Source organism: Equus asinus, chromosome 12, assembly GCF_041296235.1.
Source record: "Equus asinus isolate D_3611 breed Donkey chromosome 12, EquAss-T2T_v2, whole genome shotgun sequence".
Lineage (NCBI taxonomy): Eukaryota > Metazoa > Chordata > Mammalia > Perissodactyla > Equidae > Equus > Equus asinus.
In genome coordinates, this window is record NC_091801.1 from 8,809,254 (window position 1) to 8,833,021 (window position 23,768).

The following is a 23,768-nucleotide window of genomic DNA, read 5'->3' on the forward strand; positions in this document are numbered from 1 at the left end:
ACGGACCACATATAAATGGTGGTCCCATAAGATTAGTACCATACAGCCCAGTGTGTAGTAGGCTATACCATCTAGGTTTGTGTAAGCATACTCTATGATGCTCGCACAAGGACAAAATCGCCTGACGCATTTCTCAGAACACATCCTGCCATTGCTTAAGCCACGCATGACTGTACTCATTTCTCAGGCTCTTATCATGTGATGCTTTCTTTGATACAGAAAAAGTGTTACTGTTGACAAAATTCTTTCTCTTCCTGTTAATTTGATCTCATCAACCTTGTCCTCCACATCTTCTATGCTATGTTTACTCAACTTAAATTACAGTTGATTTCCAGGTCTACCAATATACCACCTCTGCCTTGCAAAACTCACTTTATTTCTCTGCACTTTTTTGGTTTATAATTTTTGCTTTAGCTTTCTCATATTTAAAAGTCCTCTAGTAAAATCATGCATAATTCACTCACAGATATCAGAGAAACAGACGTAACACCTTTCTGCCAAGGCAAACATTCTCATCCACAATGCCCAGGCATTTTTTTCCCAATTGTGAGCAGGATCTCTCTGCTGGGGTGGTTCATTACCATCTTTGAACATGCAGACTAAGCCACCATAGGACCTTAACATCTCTAAATTCTGCCTGTCTCCCAGGCCATAAACTTTAGAGCAGGCTTTGACTCTTAAGCATCTGCTATAGTCTGAATGTTTATGTCCTCACAAATTCCTATGTTGAAATCCTAATGTCCAATGTGATGGCATTAGGAGGTGGGGCTTTTAGGAGGTGACTAAATAATGAGGCTGGAGCTGTAAGGAATAGGATTAAGGCCTTATAAGAGAGGCTTCAGAGAGACCCCTCCCCCCTTCCACTATGTGGACACAGAGAGAAGGCACCAGCTTGTGAATCTCAAAGAGGGCCTTAACAGAAGACAACCATGCTGCCACCTTGATCTTGGACTTCCCAGCCTCCAGAACCGTCAGCAATAAATTTCTGTTGTTTATAAACTACTCAGTTGGTAGTCTTTCATTGTAGCAGCAAAATAAGACTAAGACAGCATCTTTCTCACCAGGGAAATACTTTCTAGACAAATACCTAGTAAAATTAATGTATTACTTCAGCACATACCAAGATGCCAAATGAGGGAAAGTCTGGAAACAGGATGTCTGAAGAGTTTTATCATGATCTACTCCCACATACCTGAAGAGATACTACACATTTTCATTAGTATTAGCAGTGGTTTTCTTCATGGCAGTGTGGACACCAGCATTGCTGTTACTTACTACGCCTAGATGAGCTTGAATGCCTCTCTCCTGTTTCTTGTTTGAGAATTATTCTAGGTAGTGTTGAAAGTTTGATTTGGCTGATCTTCAAACTGGTTATTGTCATATGTGCCTATACACTTGACTTTCAGGAACACTCCTCATTACTCTCACATCCCCCAGGGAAATTTTAGAAGTGTAGAGCAATGAAGAGTAGCTTATCATGATGTGAAAAAAAAATAAAGTGGATTGTTGTTCATTTGTTCAACATCTCTGAGTAGTTGTCATGTGCCAAGCATTCAGGCATCATACTTTTGATGCCAGAAATAGTGAACAGTTCCTGCCTTGAAGTGGTCCAGCGAAGCTGGGGTGACTTTCAACTAGACAGAATAGTACAAATAGCGGGTTAAGTGCCAAGATAGGGAGCTAGGGTGGGAAGGGGGATGCAAAGAAAGAACAAGCTTATCATGAAATGCTTTAGGAGAACAGGACACTTGATTCTTGTCTTAAAGAAAACATAAGAGTGTGAAAGACAAAAAAAAGTTTCAGAAATGAACATTCTAGGCAGAGGCAATAGCATGATTTAAAGCAAAGAGACAGAATGAGCAATTGTGGTTCTAAAGAACTGCCAGTACTTAAGTATGACTGGAATAGAAGAGCCATTTGAGCAAGTAAATAAAAGGCACCAAAATTTGCAGTGGATAATCTACTGTAAGGTTATATCACCTTTCTTTCTTTCATTCTGGAAATATTTACTGAGTGGCTCTTATGTGCCAATGATTATTGTAGGTTCTGCAATGAAAAAACAGCAAGTGAAAAACCAAGACCCTATCCTCATAGAATTTGTATTCTAGCTGGGTAGGAGACAGAAAATAAACCGATACAAAAATACATTGTTTGTCAGACGGAAACAAATGTATGGCGAAACATATATCGGGTATCGGATAGACCATACGTGTGTTAACGTGTGCAAGGGTAAATGTGTGCACCTGCATGTGCGTGCACAAAAGTTACTTTTTAGAGGATGATCAAGACCTCACTGATAAGGAGACATTTGACCAGAGTCTTATTCTATTATCACACCCTCTATTACAATATTCTATTTGTATTACTATGGATTACTTTTCTAGAACATTTCCATCGGATGAAATTGTAAATGCTAGGGCTTTGGGATGAGAGAACGCTGAGTGTGTTGAAAACACAGCAAGGAGGCTGATGTTCCTGGTGTGGAAAGAGTGAGAAGAGTAGTGGATAAAGTGGTGAGCTGGGGGAGGTGGTGAGGGGGGTGCAGATTAGGTAAGGCTTCTTAAAGAGTCTCTTTAAGTACCTGTTCCCTGAGGTTCCCCATTTCTTAGACAGAGCCAAGGAACTGTCTAGCCACAGGCAGCAGAGAACAGGTATTTGGTATTTTTGCTTAACAGTTAAGCTTAAAAGCCTAAAATCTTCATGCAGAGAGATTTTGCTAAATTTTTACAGTTCTTATTTACTACATCAGGGTAATGGATGGATGAATCCAAAGAATTTTCCATGTAGGAAACGCACCATCAGGATTCGTCTGTTTGTTTTTGTCTTGTTGTTTAATAACAGAGAAGAGAAATTACCATTACTATTTTGAATCTGAAAAAGACTGGAGCAAAGAGAGGTTAAATGGTTCCTTCATTAACTGTAAATTTGGGCTTAAAAGTGGGAAGATGAGGAGAGTTCCAACTGCTATTCTATGCAATCACTTCCTCAGAGGAAGGCCATTTCCTTTCAGTAGGCTCTCTGGGACAGCTCTTTTCCCATTAGTTTGGGCAGCTCAGTGAGCAAGGTCAGAGGCTGGCTTCAGCTTTCTATAGCTCTCGCATTCCACTTCCCAAATTCCCAAATTCTTTTACTTGAGCAAAATTCTTTTACTTCATCAAAGGTGTACCAGCAGCAAAACTATCTCCTAGGAACTTGTTAGAAATGCAAATTCCCAGGTAGGGCCCCAGAAATCATTGGTTTGACAAGCCTTTTGATTCACACTAAGGCTTGAGACCCATTGCTCTCCTTCCAGTCTGAAAGGCAAAGAGAAAGAGAGGGAGTAGGGTAGAGAGAATGCTCAGGGAAGTACGCCAGAAAGTAAATGCGAATGGCTTTTTATATTGGGTTTTTACTGTGGTAATTTACAAGTGATTGGAAATAACCACAAATTGAAACCCACAGTTACTTTAAGGTCTCTTTAGCAGAAATCAATCTCCTATCATGGCACTTCTTCTATACTCTAGTCTATTACCCGATAGGTCATTTTCCCATAGGGATGACTAACAGCAGTTCAACAGAAAATGCTCTTTATATTTAAACAGCACTTTCTGTTCTAAGACGTCAAAACACTTGACAGGTAGTCAAAATGCAGCTCACTAATTTTCTCAACCTCATGGCAGTAAATAGCCCGCATCTACCATCACTGCTGTTTACTGGGGATTTCTTGGCAGGGAAAGTTGAAGCGCCTTGGCCACCTCTTTAGAAAGTCACTGACTGAAGGAAAAAACATCATTCATTCTCATTCTCATAGGCTGTATTTGATGAATTAGTCACTGACGTCTGTTATTACATCTCAAGGATAGATAACGATGCTCATTAAGGGAAAATCCCAAAGAACGTTCTTGCATTTTCTTTGATTAAACCTGATTTTTGAAAATCACCTGGCCCAATCTACATTTAATTACAGTATGAACACTACTTAACTCCCTGTTACTTCTGGTTGAACAGGATGGATGCCACTTGAAGAGTAAAAAACAAAGGCTGACTACAGTGAGAATCCTTGAGAGTCAAGTCTGTGCCTTAATCATCTTTGACACCCCCGTGGCCAGGGTCGTATCTGGAATAACACTTGGGATCAGGAATTATTTCTTGAGTGCATGGTGGATAAACAAGTCTAGATACCTTTAGAGCTGGAGGCAACCTTTTATGGATCAGAAGGAGGAAAAGTGGTTAAAAAAAACTAGTAAATTCTCAAAACCCAGTGCTGGACTGAAAGCTTATGTCAACTTGACCATGTCCTCTCGCATGAAAGATGATGTTGTGATACCAACATCTACCAATCAATCAAAAAAGAGTTTCAGAATTCAAATTTGGGTAGGTTTTCGAGCTGGGGATTCCTCTCACCTACCTTTTTTTATGATAAAACTTGGAAGTATAGAATCAACAGATAATATGCTAATTTTTCACTTAAATTGGAAGGTTTTAATCTAATTTTGGAGGCATAAAATATAACTGATGGGCAAATATTAGAATTTTCACCAATGAAAAAACCTAATTTCCAAAATGCTGAAGGTTAGTTCTTTGGAATATTAAAATTACCCCATGTCATGAGTCAAAGAACTTTACCTTTATTAAATAAGGGACTACAAAGTTGCATATTTACTGCCAATGACTTTTTTGACTTGGTTTAAAAAAAATTGCTTGTTTTAAATAAAACAAGGTTCCACTGAAGTGACTATACATAATTAATCTTGTAAAACTCCTTGTGTTAGATTTTTTCTATCCCCAAAATGCTAACCATGCATATTAAACTGTGATTATTATTATATTTTACTTAGGAGTTTTGTACAGCTTTCGTGTTTGAATTTAATGCTAGGTATCCTTTTTTAACAATCTTGTTCAAACTTAGAGTGTGGATTTCAACCACTCTGTTTAACACTCTATCACCAGTACCTAGAACTGTGCCTGGCACATAATAAACACAATAAAATTCCTAAATTATCTTGATTAAAATCCATACTTATCCTGGCTTTAAGCATGTGAAGACAGAAATCGGTTCCAAATGCATAAGAACACATGAATAATCCAGAGTACAGTAAAGTATACAAATTACCTGTTGATTAAGATATAGAAGACATCTGAGATTTGGAATTACTTCCTGGTAACTCTGAGTTCAGAGCTGTGGTAAAGGCTTTACTTGGGGCATGTTACCATTTTCTGAGTACATGCCAAAGGAGGAAGTTGATGAGAGAGCATGCAAGATTCCTGGGTCCCAAATGGAGCTTGACTCATCTGCATAGAAACAGCCAGTGAAACACAGAAGCGTCCATTGTTCTGCTCCATCAAGCCCCCCTGATGCATGGAATGGAAGAGGGAGAAGAGAGCTGGGTCCAGGTTTTGAGGATCTTCCCTCCGCTTACCTGCTCTCATTGGACCAGGCAACGGACAAGAAAGAATGAGGGAACCACGCTGTGTACCTCTAAACCCACACACTGTGACCCTATCTAAAAGTAAAATGTGGCTCAGGGGACGTTCAATCAAATCTCACCAATCAGAATAATTCCTGCTGTCTTGGTGGAGTAGCTCTGATAGAAATGGACAGAGCCAGGCAGGGGGTTGGACGGCGGTGCTTCCCTTCTACTACAGGCTACAAATGTCCTTCAATTTTCCTGTGACTTAAGCCTAACTATTATTTATGAACTTTGAAAAAAAAAGGTAGTTACTAAAAGTAAATAAGCTGAGACTGTTGAAGTGAAAAAATATATAATAATCTTAAGAAAAGGTAGAATTATTGCTGTAAAAATTACCAGAACTGCTTTTGTTCCAAAAATGAGCCTGCTACAGCATTTGAATTATGATTGTAATTACATAGAAATTCACTTGCTGTCTCCATCTGATAATATTTCCAGAGACTTCACTTGAGCAAATTTAAAATTATTTATTCTATTGAAATCTCTACAAGTCCTTAAACTGAACTTCCTTATAAGTTAAAGCACACAGTTATCAACAAGCTGGCACAATTTTGACATCTCTCCTGCCTCCTTTCACATGCTTAAAGCCAGGATAAGTATGGATTTTAATCAAGATAACTTAGGAATTTTATTGTGTTTATTATGTGCCAGGCACAGTTCTAGGTACTGGTGATAGAGTGTTAAACAGAGTGGTTGAAATCTTTTCCTCTTTCTCTTCCTCCCTTCATCCCTCCCACCCTTTCTTCCTCCCTCTTTCCCTTTCTTTCCACAAAGCAAGTAAGTGGGCATATAACAAACAGAAGGGATCAAAACCATTATACTCATTATAGGGGTTGGGAATGTGGACTCTCACAAAAACAGATGACCTGGTTTTAAATACTGTATCTGTGCCTTACTAGCCGTGTGACCATGAGTAATTTAGTCAATCATTCTGCGTCTCTGTTTGCCCATCTGTGAAATAGGTAATAATAGTATCTACCTCTTAGGATTGTTGTGAGGGGGAATCCATTTGGTTTTAGAACAGTATAAAGCACAGAATAAGCACAATAAGTATTATTTTTCACTTCTCTGAATATGCAAAACATTTAGTATTTGGATCCATAGTCTCAAAATCCAGCATTCACTGGTGTGAATGGAGAAAAAGAATTGCTATAATAATGATTTAGTTCTCATTTTTTTAACTGAAAACCAGAATCATCATTTCTTAGCATTATCTGTTATCAATAAACAGTCCAAAATCATTTTATTATTCTTTTAGAAGGCACTGAATATTTGAAATGAAGATGAAGGATGAAATTAATGGTGATATCTGTGAAAACTCTGCAGAAAAGTCACACAGAAAAAACCTCAAGTTCTCACATCATACTTGAAATTCAAATAACAGCAAATGACTAATTCTTAAATCAAGAACTCTTCACTAAAATTAAAAACATAAATGCTTTCTTTTTCTTGCTTTCTTGTAGGAGGTGAAAGAGGACTCGGTAGGTGTCAGACTATTTTAAACAGCAGGTTATAGTGGTGATATTTCAGAAGCATGAAAATACTAAGGCAGATCTTATAAATGACCTTTAAAATAATTTTATACTAAACAGAAACTTAGTAGAAATGCATTAAAATTGTCCAACGTAATTATAGGAGAGAATTTTCTGTGAATTTTAGTTAGTACCTTTTAAAATGATAGATTATAGGGGCTGGCCCCGTGGCCGAGTGGTTAAGTTCACGCGCTCCGCTGCAGGCGGCCCAGTGTTTCGTTGGTTCGAATCCTGGGTGCGGACACGGCACTGCTCATCAAACCACGCTGAGGTGGCGTCCCGCATGCCACAACTAGAAGGAACCACAACGAAGAATATACAACTATGTACCGGGGGGCTTTGGGGAGAAAAAGGAAAAAAATAAAATCTTTAAAAAAAAAAAATGATAGATTATATGGCCACGTGCTACAATTATGTAAATAACATTCTAGTTTGGAGCAAAAATTACTGTTTAACTTAGACCTAGTAAATGTGTGTGTGTGTATAAATAAAATGATATATTCTCATGAATGTCAGCATTACGTCAATGCAAACAAGACTGGTACATTATTTAATTTAGGTAGGCCATCAGCATTGTCAACGTTTGTTTATTAAACAATGCAATCCTTTAGTTAGGAGGCATGGTTCTCCAGAAAAGAACTTTATAGACACAAGATACACAGACTGGAATATGGTGAAAAAACAGGCAATATGGATTTTTGTTTTTTTTAAACCTAGGAACTTGTTTAACATGCTCATTTCTTTGAGTTGAAGAAAATAATCCATATAGATTTTCCTGATTCAGGCTCCAGTGAGGTCTATAGGCAAATCTGTAACTAGAGACAGACCCTGGCCTATTTCCATTTTCGGGTTCACCTCCTAAACATATCCAGTTCCTACAGCATAGAGGAATGCACTAGATTGGCCGTGACATGAAACAGGGTTAAATTCTGCCCCTGCCACTTAATAACTCTGTGCACTGCTTAAGTGGGCAAATTGCTAAACTTCACGAACTCCAATTCTCCCCCTCCCCATGAAAAATGAGGACAATACTTGCTTTACCAGCTTTGGAGAGTTAGGATGGTCCAATGAGAATATGGATATAAAAATGTTTTGAAAATTATATAGTTTTAAAAATATGTTATCATTGTTATTTCAGGATGAAGGACAAACTCCCCTTCCTCTAATATAGTCAGTATTTCTACGGCCAACTTAGATCTTCCAGAAAGCTACATAAAAATTGAGCACTTGGAAATGTTTAGATGTTAAAAAACACATCTAAACTGGTGCATTTCTTCTCAAACAGTTCTGAAAGTAATGCATACACATTGCAATGAATTTGGAAATACAGAAAGACATCAAGAGCAAGTAAAGGCCACCAGGACTCTCTCCTTCTTGAGTTAAACATTGATAGTTGATTTTTAAATTTTCTTTGGGTCTCTTTCCTCTATGTATGTGATATTCAAAAACAGCTGTGAATATGCTTTATTTATTTTTAAGATTCTTCTCTTCTCACTTAACATTTCATAAAAAGGAAATTTTAATTTATCAGTTTCTATATTATTTCTTACTCTAAGTATCTTAAAATACTTAATAGTCTAGGTTACCTATGAGCTATTATGTAAATGAATAAAGTTCAGCATAGATAACCTAAATAAATATATCAGAAATTCATATGCTTTAAAGGATATCTCTGTTTTTTGTTTGATCATTTCAAATGTTTCAGACAATTCCAATATTTATATTTAAAGACCATGTAAATTTTTATTTAGTATTTTCAAATAAAAAAATGTTAAAGATTGCTCCATTCAAAAGCTGACATGAAAGCTCTAGAAAACGTCCTTCTGCTTAAGCGAAGTGGTAGATAGAAAGGCATTATAGCAATATAGATGACACTTGAGTTTAAATAAAAATTTGAATAAATACTAAAGAACTGCCACCTACTCAATATTCTGCTAATAATTGGTAATAGGCATATTGTGGAGAATGACTGAACATTAATAGTCATCTGCCAATTATTAAGATCACACTTGTGTGGCACAACAAATATGCAAAGTGGAGTATCAGGTATGTTTTATTGTCAAGGGTTGCCTGCCCACTGGCAAGTCATTTCATAGGCTATGCGCTAAAGTATATCATTTTATTGATATCCAAGAGACATCTTAGTATGCGATTAATAGGGCAGAAACTCTAAGCCAGGGATATTTTTGTCTTTATAGTGCATTTATTTCAGACAGAAGTTATTAGAAACCAGAATAATAACACCAGTAACCTTTAAATTAATTTTGACCCTAAAGTTGTAGCAATTTCAACAGAGGTTAGTATATTTATATACTGAATTAAAATTCCTAAACTAGTTTTAACAATCTATGCAGTGTTTATATGAAATATTAGACATATAATACTTTAATAAATTAATAAAACGAAAACAGTAAAGAAATGTCATAAATATTTGTGTCCTAGAAAGGATTTGGAAGGAACTTTTGGTAACATAAGTTAATAGATGATTAATCTTATACTTTTATTTATCCAAACATCCACGTCTATAAGATTATAATCTTTAATGTGAAGAGAAATGTATTTCAGAATTAATTTTAAAAACATTGCTTTTATTGTACTTACATTTTCTAATTGAGAGGTCTGGCCTTTAAGCGTTTTAAAATCATATTGCTAATCAGATATAAAGCAGGAGGAAAGCCAACAATCCAGCTCAGGCATGTGTTAATATAGGCCTCTGTATAGCAGTGCTATGAAACTAAGTTAAAACAAAGCAGAACCAAAGATAGATGTCATTAATCAACATATGGCTATTTAAAAAGAATCTAGTTAATAGTATACTACCTGGGTCAGGATTGTGAGGAAGACTGAAATAAATGCCAGACCAAGTTTGGCTTTCTTATTTGAAAAAATTACAGTATATTGGATCTGTGTCCTAATTGGGGGCTATGTAACTGCCACTCTCATGTTTCTAGTTTTACTATGAGAGCACATTTTACTACGTATAAGTGTAGAAAGAGGACTGGAATGTTCCATATTGCAAACAGTTTCCTTCCTCCCTTTTCCTACTCATTCTCCAACAGAAAAAGTGAGAAATACCTAAAGAACAGATGTGATGATTCACAAAGGGACAAGTCTCCATTCTGAAACAGTCTATTCAAATGAGAACATTCCAAATTAAGATTTTGTAAGATACTGGAAAATTATGGCATGAAATACAAATATAGAAGAATACTTCTTATGTATTGTGAAATATATCTCTCAAAGCAGAAAACCTGATGGAAGGCCAGAGAACTTAACAGATAAAATATTATCAAATGAAACAGAAGCACGTTCTAAGCTGAAATGCAACCACACCACTATTCTCACATAATGGGATAATGGTTATAACCTGGTAAGGTCAACTTTAAAAACATTATATATATTTAATATATATATATACACAACATATATGTTATATTGCTATGTTATATAGCAATCTGAAATAGGTATATATTCATATCTATATATTAAAGAATCACTTTGAAATTTTAAAAATATTCTTTTAACTTTTGAAAAATAAACAGCCAATGGAAAAATAAGTTTTCTTTGCAAAACTTAGCTCTGAAACAAAGATTCTTCAAGTGCTTCTCCAAGAATCTATTTAAATAAAATTCAAATATAATGCAATCAAATATTTGAAATATAAAGAAAATGTTCAGAAAAACAGACATACACACATGCACATATATGTATATACATTCAAACACAAAATTGGTTAAATATAAAATACACATACAATATATAAATTTATTTATAATATATGTGTCTGCATGTATGTACATGCATATTTAAAACAGGTATTTTAACTGTTTGTACCATCTCATCTTAGAATCAATCTATGCGAAAAATATGCCTCAAGTCTTGGTGAATAGCTAATGATCAGTATTTAAACAGGGATTAACAATATTGGCTTGGAAATTCAGGACAAAGTTACCCCTAGTGATGACTTGCACCTCTTGCTTGAAAGAATAAAGTTAGGTACACATGAATAGGTTCTACCAATCAAAATAAATTATTGCAAATTTGGCTGGAGTTGTTGATCACCAAAAAATTCTCACTTATGAACAACTATGGCTCACATTTAATATGTAAGCCTCTAGGCAGCTTTTGTACTTGTTTCCTCGAACGAAAGGCCCACATCAATAATAAAAAGCCATATAAGAAAAAATCTAAAATTACGTGCTTTCCAAGCCCAATAAAAATTGTCATCATGCTAAAGTGTGTGTGTACTAACAATGCAGTTTTTATAGGCAGGTGTTTCTGGAAGTTGTCATATTAATTGGGGCTCTATTTTTTAGTTCAGTTTAAAGGTGTTGCTACTGAGCAAATCTAATCAGTAGCACCTAGTAGTGAACAAGACCCTGAATATTAAAATGCTTATATGTTCTCTCTAAATTCTTTGAACTTCAGTGAAATAGAAAAGTATCATATAGCAAAAAAAGTCCTTTGTATATGATGTACAATGGAGTTACAGGCTAATTTTCCTTTTTGGACAACTTGATATTGATTAACAATAAGAAACTTCTTCAATAGTTGCATATTAAAACATACATGTTTAGATAAAAGGCGGATAATTAGCAGATCTTCAAAGGCTTTTGTTAGAGGAAGCAAATGTCAACAACTCTTTACAAATTAAAGTTGCTGCCTTCCAGGAACTTCAATACTGTATCACCAAAAAAAATAAAAGTCAACTGTTGCATTCAAGTAAGGGAACATTTCCATTTTATACTACACTTGCTTCTGAAAATCAACACCTTTCTTCAACAACTTTCATATCATTTCTGATAATGAGTCAGTGAAAAGAGTGATTAGACCTATGGTACAATTCAGACAGAAACTAAGATGCAGAATTAATGGCCGAGTGACTTTTCCCAGGTCATCCTATCAACTGCTTGCAGAGTTAAAAATAGAAGCGAAGACTAATTCCCACAGCACCTGCGGCTCAGAGCCTGACAACTTGGCACTGTAGTGGCCTCAGCCTCCCCCGCCCCTCGCCACTGGCATTATCTGCATTGAGACATCTTCCCGTGAGGTTCAGAGTCTTTTGAGGCTTCGTTTAACAAGGAGAAAGGGAGGAAAAAAAGAGTTCACAAACATCTGGGGAAAGCTGTGGTAATGAGATGTTTTTAAATTGCCCATGAGAATTAAAACAATAAAAATTGGAAGCATTTATTTACCCTTACTATGTTTCAGACACTGCACTAAGCTCTCTTTTATATTTTCTCATCTTCAGACCAACTGTGATTTTCCTGTTTTAAAAATGAAGATACAACTCACAGAGGTTAAGTAACTTGAGATTCAAACCAGGTGGAATTTAAAGCCCAGATTCACTTCCTGAAAGGCAGGACTTGGACACAAGTGGTAACTAAACAGCACCCCCCCCCCCCCCCCCCCCCCGCCCAAAGATAAAAATAAAAATAAAACAAAGAGAGAAAAGGAAAGCGAATATCTAGTGATCAGGATACTTTGAAGATAAATGTTTCAAGCTTTTGGATTGATCTTGAAAATGACCAAAACCTGCTCAAGAGCTTTAGGAATGAAATTATCGAGTTGAACAAAACCCACTGATTTTATAGTCAGACATTTTGAGATCAAACCATTTGCTTTGCTTTCACGACAGTGTCCTGACATTTTATTTCATTTTCCATTTTATTTATTAAGGGGAAATTTAAACAATTAAGTATTTAAGTGAACAGATTACTGATTTTTTTTTCCCTAAATGATGACCAAGATGCCAACCTTCCTCTCCTTATTCAAAGCCTGTTTAGTGTCAGACCATTTTAATGTCAGATTTCATTTTTGTGGCGAAATAGTGACTTCACAAAGCCCCATGAAGATGTCACAAGTCCACTAGCTCAAGCCTGCTTGCAGGTGGAAAAAATTTGCAATTGACTGAGATTTTGCTTTCTCTATGATTGTGTTCTTCACAATAAATGAAATTGAAAAAGACAAGGAGATAAGAGAACTGCTGACTAAAATTTTATGATTAAAATCTGCATCTCGCATTTTGAGTTTTCTAAAAGTCCAAATCCATTGTAGTCCAAGAAAGAAGGTAAGGTCATATGCTTTCCTGTCCTGGGTAATGGACTGTGCTCCGTTGAGTGTCTTGAACTGCTTACTACATACACCTCAAACTTCAGTACCCACCACCTCTGATTTCCATCTTACCAAAACCTCAGAGTAAGAGCATACGGTGGGGCAAGACACAGGGGAGAGGGAGCCCCGTCCATAATTCCTCCCCACCGCACCTACAAATATACGCACAATAAACTTATGTAGAATACCAATTATTTCGTATTGGGGGGCAGCTTTCGAAACTAAACAGTGTTGATTCATTTTGTTGTTCAACGAATATTTTGTAAATGCCTATGATAAATTCAAGTACCCAACTGACCATTTGAGTTGCAGAAATTTTTACACTCTGGATATTTGACTGTTTTAAAATAAGTTTACATTTACTGAGTGTTACCATAGTATATGATACCAATAAGCTCCCTAGAAATTTAAACACTTATAGAAAATACCAAATGCTACTGTCTCATGCCTTGCTTTGCAATCCTGGTTTGTTCCCTAATATGGAGATGATGTAAGCAATGTAATTTAGATTTCTCCTCTACAGGATCACCAGCCATGTCTCAACTAACTTTTATCAATGGAGATTCTCAGTAGATACATATTTCTTTATTATAAAACCCTTCTGTACTGATCATTAGGTAATTCTAGTAAGTGTGGGTGTGTCCCAAGTGTTAAGAGTGTCAGCCTCATTTCATTTCAGCTTGATCTGCTGCAGGAAAGCACAAATTACATGAAGGCAATTTCCCCCAGAACAACTCACTTCCTTGAGAAGAGAGATTAACTTGGATGAACAATGATTTGTCACAATTTTTGAGGGTAGTGGTTAAAAAGAAGTGCTAATGCAGTCTTTTCAGAGTGAATCCTGCTAAAAATGCATTATTCTCCAGTGAGCATACCTTATAATTAAAAACTCATACATATAAATTTACTTTTCGGAAAATTTGTATATATTAACATATATAACAATTATTAAAATCTTAAATCTTTACAATCCTTAAAATTGGATGGGCTTTAAATCTGATTTTGGATTTAGCAAATCTGATAGGTTATTCTCAGCAATTCCATTGAACAACCATCAATCCAGAGTCAACACTATTTCTGCAAGTCCTAGCAGGACTGAGTTTTGTGAATGGATAGAGGGTATTAACACCCTGGTTGGTTTTCACTACATTTCAACTATCACAGAACTTGAGTGTGAAAGACCATGGAGAGGAGTGTAAGAAAAGGCACTAATGATATTACTGACTTTTCTAAGTTTATTCAAATTCTGCAGTATTCAACAGAAGGAACAAAGCAGGTTGTGTTGCTGCTACTATTGCATGGACCCAAACCCAACGCGTCCCCCCTCAGGCTCACAGCCACTGCACTGCACGCACTGTGTGCAATGTGGGCTTGTTGTTGCTGATTCAGGGAAAGGTCAGAATGCTGATTTGTTTTATGTTTGCTTTTTAATGAGGGTTTGATCAGACAGCAATAAAGAAAAAAGTAAATAACAGGAGAAATGTTTATTAACAGGTCCCTCCATCTCAATCAACTAAAGAAAAAGCAGACCTTAAAATACTGTTGTGAAATTTCTAGGGTGTGTCTACCTATGTGCTTGCAACCCTTCAGTTTGAAGTAGCTTTTCAAAAATATGTTATAAACATGTTGCTTCATCCTCTCCCTTTTAGCATGTTAACGTCTAATCTGAGTTAAACATGACGCAATCACCAGCAAGCTCTCTGTTTCTGCTTCCTTGGACAATGCAAATCAAGACAGTCTTATTCTGAGGAGGGTAGTTAAAAGTCTAGTCAATTCTGTTTATACTTCAGAGACTCCAATATTCTGTAGTTTAGCTTAAATAAGACACTCTCATAATTGGGCTTTAATTATTCTGTTCCAAGATAAATTAAAGAGAACATACTAAAGAGAAACTAAGGAAAAAACAACAAAATAAATGATTTAGCATAACGCAGGTAAATAAATTTGAACTTAAAAACAGACCAAATGTTAGATTAGGCTGAATACAAATGACCCATTCATGGAGCTTAAAAAGAAAACCAGACAGCTAGCTATAGATGTTTCTACATTGTTGTTACAAGACTTGACTGACAGCTGTAATGCTCTGTAATATTTTTGAAATGATAAAATATGTGTTTGAGAGACTTGAGATCTTTCAATACTTGTGCATAGTATTGAAGCTATATGAACCAGAAATGAAAAAGTGAGAATACTCCTTTGCTCAAATCATGTTAAGTGAATTCCCTTATGTTCCTTGCATTCATTTTTAAGATAGTTAGAAACCATTACAGAAGATGATGCAGAAATACTGTTTATGAACTTTATGATTTTTATAGTAACGTATGTACTCAAATTCTAAATGTTTGTGCATAATCTCTGACCCAACAATACCACTCCATATCACTCCAAGAATTCTTCCATCAAAAGTAAAAACACCAAGGGGCTGGCCCCGTGGCCGAGTGGTTAAGTTCGCGCGCTCCGCTGCAGGCGGCCCAGTGTTTCGTTGGTTCGAATCCTGGGCGCGGACATGACACTGCTCATCAAACCATGCTGAGGCGGCGTCCCACATACCACAACTAGAAGGACCCACAACGAAGAATATACAACTATGTACCGGGGGGACTTTGGGGAGAAAAAGGAAAAAATAAAATCTTTAAAAAAAAAAAAGTAAAAACACCAAGATCTAAAGACGTGTACCTCTATGTCCATTACCACATAGCTTGAAATCATAAAAAATTTGGAAATTAATAAATGTTTGGCAATGGATTTTGATTGAATAAAATTATGGCGCCCTCATAGTACACATTATTAAGCATCTACTAAAGGTAATATGGTAGTGTTATATGCTGGATATCTGTAATATAATAGAAAGACAATGTACTAAAAGTGTTTGCAACTAAAAATTACTAAATGTGGTATATATAAGTATATACAATGAAATATCATTCAGCCTTAAAAAAGAATGAAATTCTGATGCATGCTACCACATGGATGAACTTTGAAAACATTATGCTAAGTGAAAGACACCGGACATAAAAGGACAAATATTTTATGATTCCACTTACACAAAGTACCTGAAATAGGCAAATTCATAGACATAGAAAGCAAAGCAGAGTTCACCAGAGGCCGAGGGGAGGAGAGAAGGAGGGGTTATTGTTTAATGTCTGCAGAGTTTCTGTTTGAGATGAGGAGCAAGTTCTGAAAATGGAAAATGGATGGTTGCTCAACATCATGAATGGATTTAGTATCAGTGAACTGTACACTTAAAAATGGTAAAAACAGTAAATTTTGTGTTATATATATTTTACCACAATAAAAAATAACAAAACTCTACTACAAAATAAAGCACAAATTTGCCCCATATTATGAAGTTTTTATACAATTACACTTATTTTGGGAGCTTATACAGCTGTTATTATATTTTGGGAAATGGAAAGAAAGCAGCGGCTGAAGTTGTCCTCTTGAGTTTTCTCTCTGTCTGTTTCTCCGTCTCTGTGTTTTCTAATATTCTTGTCACACCCCTCTTTGAACACTAGCGTCAGCAGGAATGACGCTAGCTAATACTGGTCTCCTCCAGCACCAGCTAAGAGTTTTAATTCATTTTTATGCTGGCAATTGTTTTAGACCCTAGGAGGGATGAATATAACTTGTCATTCTTCCTTAACTTGGCAAAAGCAAATATATTACTGCAGAAAGCATTACCAGAAAGAAATAGTAACTTTGAGACAGGCATACGTCCATCCTAGGAGAACTGAATATATTTCACCACTCAACTGCTGGCAACGTTCTTTGACGTATTTGACAGTATTGCACTCAAAGTCTGAGAATCGTTTCTGTTTTGTAAAAATGGTTCGATTGGGAAACCCCAAGTAAGTCATTTGGAACGTGTAGCATTCAGAGCTCCTTCTAGGATTCCTTTCCCATGAAGAAGGTTCTCTGACTCACTAATCTCACTGGCACTCGCCTCCTAGTCATCTCAGCTGCCTTTGTGCCAGTGCTAGAGCTCTCGTTTTAGGTCCTAAAGCAGCGAGAACAATAGAAAGAGAAACTCATTTCAAGTACCAGCAATGTCTGGGCTGATAATAGAGACAAATATTGTCAAAGTGAGTGCAAAGTGGAAGTCCTTAAACCTGTGGCTAAGGGGGGCTTTACTGGGTCCTTAAACACCTGCTATTGCATGCAAGATTCCCTCCCTCTGTGTGTGTTTGTGTAAGTGCTTGGGAAGTGCATGCAGAGCCTTTACTGAATTATCAAAGGGGATGTTGGGCCCAAGCATTTAAGAAGCACTGGGAAGATTAATCACAAAAATTTTCAATGACTCTGACGGCTCTGCCGTTGGGTTTTTATACAGCTTTCCTTCACTCTATTACACTTCAAAGAGCAGCATGGTAATTTCGAAAGAGTCACTGTCATTAGGTGACTTCTCTGAGACTCAGTTTCCTCAATGTAAAATTGGTATAGAGCAGAAAGATGACACCAGGTACCATAGATGAAAATACCTCCCAGAGGGCCTTGAAACTAGATGAGTGTTGATATGTGGATGGTGCCTTCTCTGCTTACTCTTTTTTAATACAACACAAGCATATTGAAAATAGGGACAACGTCTTCTCTGAAGTTTCGTTTTGCTATGCCTACCATGCTTTTTAATATTTATGAACTAATATACATATGAGGGCTCACAATAACTTTTGTTGACTATAACTATTTGAATGTACTTTCACTATCTTTGTTATTATATAAGGATTTTAAACAACTAAATTGGTACTTTCACACTTATTTAGAGCCTAACTTGACTAGCAGAGAAGAGTAGGTAGATATATACCCCTGGTAAATACTGAGTAATTTCTTCACTAAAATCAAACTACTGAACATCTACTATGTGTATACACAGCGAGGCACTGTACTGTGAGTTGCAGGTAAGAAAAAGTTGTTGGTCACAACCATGCTCTCCAAGGGTATTTTTGAAGAGCAGAGCATGTTCACACAAGAGGACACACGAAGATAAAACGCGCTTTAGGAATTTAGACAAAAACACATGGGATGTGAGAAGAAAGGAGCGTACGGGGAAGGCTTCGTAGAAGAGGCAGTGTCTGACGTGAGCAAGGGGTCAACATGGAACGGGTGAAAGGAACAACCGAGACATACAGGCATGACATCATGGGGCACAAACTGGAAATAAGACCACGTGGTTTAGGCTGGGCACGGGGTCGTTTAAGGAGATTAGTAAGAGACTAGAGACAGAAGTATGTCAGTGCCTGACACAGATTACTTACGAATAACACTTTTAAACACAAGCATTTAATTTAAAAAGAACATAGAAGAGAACTTCAAGACATAATGAACAGAGTAAAATATGACAGAATTCTGGCCATTAAGACACCACGACAACTTTCAAAATAGTACTTTTTCTCCCCATTCTCAGTGGAGGCCCTGGTTGAATAGAAATGATATTTCTTCTTCAGTCTTAGTATTCCTGCTTTTTTTTTTCTTTTCCATTTTCGAAACCTCAGGATAAGCCATTTCGATTGTGGCTAAGGGCAGCAATGCAGCATCAGAAAATGCCTTTTGTAACGAGAGAGCAACCCTGACTCCTCAGTTCGTACTCTCTACGTTACTGATCACATTGACCGCCCCCAGAATAAGGTTTTTTTTTAACGTGGTTGGAAAGCAGCAGACTGACTTCAATTCCACCTTGTCAAACCTACAAAAGCGCCTGCAGTTCATTAAGCATCTAATAGCGCGCATCCTTCTACTTTTCATTCCCCGTCCATTTCTGAACACCGGGCAAGTGATCTTTCCTTTCCTTGGAAAAGGTTTAAAGAAAAGGAAATAAAGTCATACATCAATTTCAGGCATGAAATCAGACATATATTACGTCTAGGGCTGTGAATTTAAAACTTTGCTCAGAAATTGTTAACACATAACAAAGTCCAAATTCAGAAATCCCTTAAATTTAATTACCTTCTTCAGTTGCATCAAAATGAAAAAAGTTAAATTTTCTTACTTGTTTTCTTTCTTCCCCAAAGGCTTCTCCAACTCTAGTCCATAACTGAGTGGATCCTTCCCACCTGTGAAATCACTGGCAGGTATGACGCTGGTTTAGGCAGCACCAGTCCCCTAATCCTGACCCATTTATTGCCAAAGAATTCAGTTTCTTCAGAAGCCAATAATAGACATTTGCAGTTTCTAAGCATCATTAGGGTATTCTCAGGCACTACTCTTCAACATAAAGACGCCTCAAAATTATAGAAATTTTATTGTACTTAAGATCAATTGCACTAATCTGTTATTTCGTTTACCTTGGACTAGCTTCTTAAAAATGAATTATTATACTAATGTTTATCACTTATTATCCAGAATTATTTATATAGTTAAATATTTTAAGACTAGGAAAGAAAGGTGGTAGAATGATCTTGTTCTTTGTTCCCTCTTCTAGTTGGTGTGCCTGATTCAAAATTCTGGAATCTTGAAAATTTAATATTTCAAACCCAAACCGTGCACTCATCACATAATAATAACAACAAACAAACAAACAAAATCGGTCCTGAGGTTTTCATCATCCAGGGAACAGCCCCTGGAGTGGGCCACTTAAAGTGGGCTTTGCCCAGCCGTCCACTCCCTCTGCCTCAGACACTGAAGGTGGAGACAAAGAAACCAACTCAAATCTTTCTAAAGTGTATTTCAAAAAAGAGACTCTGTAATCAGAAAAGCAATAATAATATATAATAGAATTAACATAATTTTTCAGAACCGGTATTTCTGTCTAAAAGCAATATTTAAAAAGGAAAGTGAGCAGAGGTCTATTTTTTAGCTATACACCCTGCCACTCCTTTTCACTGATCTCCTGTTTTAATTTGTTAAGATACAATTACATGGCTGTTGAGTCAGACTGTCTCTCTAATTTCAAGTTTAAAGATAACAGATCTCCTTTTAAACAGAATATTGGCACACAGACGCCCCACAGTCTGGCTTATTGCAACTGTTCTCTCTTGGTGAAGTGGCACATTTGCAATCCCCATCACAGCCATCTTCACCATTTCACAGCATATTATTCAAATACACATCTCTAGGTGGCAACAGGAACAGGCACTTCAGCTCAGCAGCAAGGGGTGTGTAAGGAAATCCTAGGACAAGAGGTAGGAACCCCTAAATGGGGAGACTAAGTTGAGGATGCTCAAATAACCTGAGCTCCATTGGCTTTCTGACTGCCCGTGGGGAAGGCCTCTCTGGAAACCCTTCTGAGGTGATCGGGGAATCCTAGGACAAATGCGCTGCTTGCTTTCGGGGAAGGACTTGCCCCAAACCCTACACAGCCAGGTGCCTCACAACACAGCTGGACTGAAAAACCTTCAAGAAAGCTAGAAAGATTGACATTCACATGAGTAGTTCCACCTACGCCTACGCACAGGGAGCAAAATCTGTAGGTCTGGTCCTGTTTCTCACACCCCAACAGATCCTGCTGTCCTCGAAACCCTTCTGGTATGTGCAGTGACTACAATGAAGGGAGTTATTGGAGACCATGTTGGTCCTGGGCTAAAAGCAGGATTTCTCATGCCATGTATCCGGCGAAAGGACACAGGTATCAGTAGGGAGAGAGAGAAAGAACACCAAAACAGGTCTAAGGCAATGCCCTTGACAAAATCAGTCATGGAACAGAGGCGGGGGATAGGAGTTGACAAGAGTTGGCCTGTGAATGGGCACAGCATCCCAGATAGAAAAAAAAAAAATCAATGAAATGATTGACAGAGAAGATAGGGAATGAAGGGAGAAGCAAGACAAGTGCTTCTCAACCCAAGCTGAACTCCAGGAGACAAGGGAAGTTTCTCCTCTTCGAAACAGAGACTCTTTCTAATACTGCAGGAGGGTTTTGACATTGAAATGAGCACAGACACATTCTGACAACTGGAAAGGGGAGGACGACGGACTGTAGAAGGAGAGGGAAGATTTCTGATCACTTCCCCAGGCTGCTGGCAAGGACCTGCTGCTCTAAAACCAGAAAAGAACCAAGTGAAGGTTAAAGGAAGGAAGGGAAAAGTGCAAGTGAAATTATTTTACTTTTGGAATCCTCTTCCACATCTAAGCGAGCCTGGCATTGAAATGGACGATTATCTTTAAAAGAGTGTAGAGGCTGACCGCCTTCTTTGTCTGCCCATTAACACCGCTCCTCCGATCTCAGGCACTCGGCTGATGAACATTTCCATCCCAGTTGTTGCTCCTTTCTCACGGCAGGATGCAGCGCGGTTCTTGCCCTTCTTCCCTCTGTATTGCAAACCCCATTAGTAACCGAGCGGAAAGCACCGCGCAGTGTGGCCAAAGCTAATAATAGCCTGCTGCTTACCTTCTCGGGCCGGAGTCAGCGCATGTCCTGGGCGCCGGGCCGGGCCGCAGTGGCGCCGCGCCGGCCGGGTGCGTGGTCGCGGTGGCGGTGGCGGTCGCGGTCAGCTCTGCAGGCCCCCGCCCCACCTGCAGCTGCAGCAGCTGCTCCCGCCGAGCGCCGAGCTCGGCCGCATGAAGTCATCCCCCGCCCGGCCGGAGCGCCGCATTGCGCGCCAGCCGCGGGGGGAGAGAGACCTCTCCGGGCCCCGGGGAAGGGCGCCTGGACATGGCACCCGGTTACCCCTGCCCCTCCGGGTTTTAGGTGTATTTTCTATTAATGCTTTGACAGAGGAAGCGTCTCCGGATTGTGGCCCGAGAGAGGAGAGCCAGAGAGACACGGTCTGCAGAGCGCTTTCCTGCCGGCGCTCCCCCGTCCCTCCCGCTGCATGGACAGCTCCATTCCACCGTGTGGGTTTCCACCCTCCGCATCTCCCTTATCAGTATTGTTCATTTCGCTGAATTGGAGACTGGGATTGTCTTTGAAGATAAACATTCAAACACTCCCCAGATCTTTTAAATTGGCAATCTTTCGAAGCCCCCTGGAGCACGCTCCTCTTTCCCCCAACACACACACACACACACACAAGCACGCACATGCAGCCACACCACTCACAATTACGAAAGCTGGGACCTCTCGCCCTCTCGCCTACGTAATGGAACGGGAAATTCCCAAAGGGGTGGAGAAGTGGGACCGACCCGAGAAAGCACTCAAGGAGACAGAGAGGGGTCGCCCCAGGATGTTGTTCGTGTTTACTGGTGACCTTGGTGGACAGATGTTCTTTCTAACACCCGAGACCCCCCTCCCTCAAAGTGGGCAGGCTGCTCTGGTGACAGCTATAAAATTTGGAAACCAAGAAGCAGAATCCACATTAGCAGATGGCTGTATCTCTTTCTTTCCCGAAGGATTTATCCGGATTGGCTTTAGGAATAATAAGCATATAATCCCCTTCCTTCCCTCTTTAAATTGGCACCAGCTATTAACAAGTCTCTCTCAGGCTCTCTCTCTCTCTCTCTCTCTCTCCTCTGCTGACTAGATCAGCAGTTTGGGGGTTTAAGGGGGAAAAAAGACCAAGGATTTGCTTTCTTTACGGCTGAGCCAGGGTTTCTTTTGCTATTGTCTAGCCATTTCCAAGTAGAGAGGTTCTTTGACACTGGGGTTTGTGTGAGCGGTGTTCCTTCCTTCAGCTTGCTTTGCTTTGGGAAATGCCCATCATTAGGTCCAGGCCAGCTTTAGCCTGCGGATTTGTCCAGCAACCTAAACCGTGCATTGTGTGAGGTCAGGGGAGCACCTTTGCTCAATAAAGTGTTCCCATCCCTCTGTTTAGCAGTTCCAAAATTAGAAGGTAGTGTAGCAACAGAGTTTTAATAAAACTCAGTAAGACTTCTTGGTCCTAAAATGTATACCATACCGTCTCAACACAAGATTGACATAAGGGAAGTCACGTTGTAGAAAAGAAGTCATATTGTAACTTTGAATGACCTCTGATTAACTAACCCAGCTGGATATGCACCATTGAGGAGGTCTAAGTGCTCTGTGGATTTTATGACCCTTGCTTGTGCATATACCTCCCAGCTGCGATAAGAGGATAACTTTGTTTTTTTGAGTTCCTTAGGAATGTGATGACACTCAGACAGAGAGTCTATCTGGTGTGGCGACTCCCAGTCTGTAACACCAGAGGGTCAACATTCCTAACCCCTCCCTATAACCCACTGGCCTATATAACTGCTTGAAGATTCTGTGCCCCCTTAGGATGGTTCTTCCAGACATTAGCCAGCCATCTTCCCTCTTGCTAGTAAGCTGTAACAAAATGCCCTTTCTCTGCCACCATCTTGCCTCTTGACAATTAGCTTTTGTTTGGCCGGGAGCAGATCGTGCCCTTTGTGCTGTAACATATGCTTTTTAAAAGCTGAAACAACCTGATTTGTTTCTCTCAACCTCACTTTCATAAAAATAGGACGTTAATGTCACCATAGAGCAGAGCGTTCTTAATCTGTATCACAGGGTATGTGGAATCTGGATGGGAATATTACATCTTTAGCTTCACTAACCTCTAATTGAAATTTAGCATTTAGCATTTCCTTTAAAGATAAATGCAGACAACAAACCACAGTAATATTAGGAGTACCTGAAATTTAGTCACCAATAGAAGTCACAGAGCATTTCCTATTGCAGTTTTCGTAGATATCTCAAAATATCACCACTCTGATGCTACAATCAAATCATCATTACAGTTTTTGTTTGATTTAATAGACTTATTTTTATTTATTTTTTAGAATGGTTTTAGATACACGGAAAAATTAAGGAGATAGTACAGAG

At 38.4% G+C, this 23,768-nt stretch overlaps 1 protein-coding gene across 3 annotated transcripts in view; it reads right to left on the bottom strand.

Moving 5' to 3' along the window:
- Positions 1-21,591, bottom strand: part of PKIA (cAMP-dependent protein kinase inhibitor alpha) — an 84,480-nt gene extending 62,889 nt beyond the window's left edge. The window contains exons 1-2 of one of the 3 annotated variants that reach the window (XM_070481014.1): positions 21,414-21,583; positions 7,117-7,274 (exon numbers count right to left, since the gene is read on the bottom strand). The gene's annotated coding sequence lies outside the window, so the exon portion shown is untranslated. Of the gene's footprint in view, positions 1-7,116; positions 7,275-21,413 lie in introns of all 3 variants that reach the window. The other 2 variants (XM_014853738.3, XM_044765910.2) reach the window with 2 other exon arrangements.
- Positions 21,592-23,768: the final 2,177 nt, after the last annotated feature.